The sequence below is a fragment of the Chrysochloris asiatica genome, unplaced genomic scaffold (genome assembly GCF_000296735.1).
Source record: "Chrysochloris asiatica unplaced genomic scaffold, ChrAsi1.0 scaffold00127, whole genome shotgun sequence".
Taxonomy (NCBI): Eukaryota; Metazoa; Chordata; class Mammalia; order Afrosoricida; family Chrysochloridae; genus Chrysochloris; species Chrysochloris asiatica.
In genome coordinates this window covers 6,562,069-6,563,260 of record NW_006408645.1, presented here as the reverse complement: position 1 = coordinate 6,563,260, position 1,192 = coordinate 6,562,069, and positions in this window count along the sequence as shown.

Here is a 1,192-nt window from a genome sequence, read left to right as displayed (position 1 = left end):
AGAAGGTTGGAAATAGAAATACCTTATGATACAACATTTCCTCTACTTGGTATTTCTCCGCAAGAAATATGAAGCATAACATGAGTAGATATATGCAAACCAATGTTCATAGCAGCACTGTTTATAATAGCAAAAAGATGAGACAGGCTAAGTGCCTATCAATTGAATAATGGATAAACAAACTGTGGCACATACACACATGGACTATTCTGTTACTTTGAAGAACAACAAGGAAGCTGTAAGCTACCACATAACATGGATGAACCTGGAGGACATTATGTTGACTGAAATTAGTCAGTCACAAAAGGAGAAATACTACATAGGACCACAATTATAAAACACTAGGAAAAAGAACCAATATTAAAGGGGGTGAGGGGGACTCTTTGCTGGTTACCGAGATATGGGGGGTGGAATGAGTTGGAGGGAGGGGAAGGTGAAACAGAGTTTGGGTGCTGGGGAGGTGGGCAATGCATAAGAAGGGGGAGGAAAATGAAAGAACAAGGTGGATGGGAGAACAATTAGGCAGATTTGCATGGGCTAAGTGGGACAGAAGTAAATGATGTATGCACAACCTTGGAATATTAGGGCTCTGGGATACAGGGATTGAGGCATTATTTGAATGGGTAAAAGGGGGGAAATAATGTTAAGATGTTTTGCTGTCTTTTGAATCTTGGTTTATCTTGCATACCATTGTAAAATAGACACTTGAGAGGGAATGAAAGGAACAGCCAGAAATATCACCATAGAAAGATTATAAGTCTGTCTTCTGCCTACAGCTGATTGAAATACCTAAAATGGGACTACAACATACCCAGTGAAGGAGGCTTTTTGCAGAACCTCTGCATTGCATAAGACCATACAGGGAATCCTGAACCCCATTCAGAATCTTCTGAGGTGGGAAAACTCCAGTTGAAAGGACAAGCAGAGCATCCTGGAGCTGCTAGAAGAACAGAAGATACTTCTTGAAAGAAAGACCGGCAGGAAAAATAAAAACCAATAACGGTAGTCTGACTGACTGCTACAAGAACAAGTAGGCCGCTTGCCTAGACAACATCAAGGCAAGTGGTGAGGTCCCCTCAAGACAAACCCCCTTCTAAGACTAAGACTCAAGGGGAATACAGGAGCAGACATGTTGGTCACTGATAAGGGGAAGTGAGGGCAAAACAGCAATGAAGCTGAGAGCTAAGTCCTA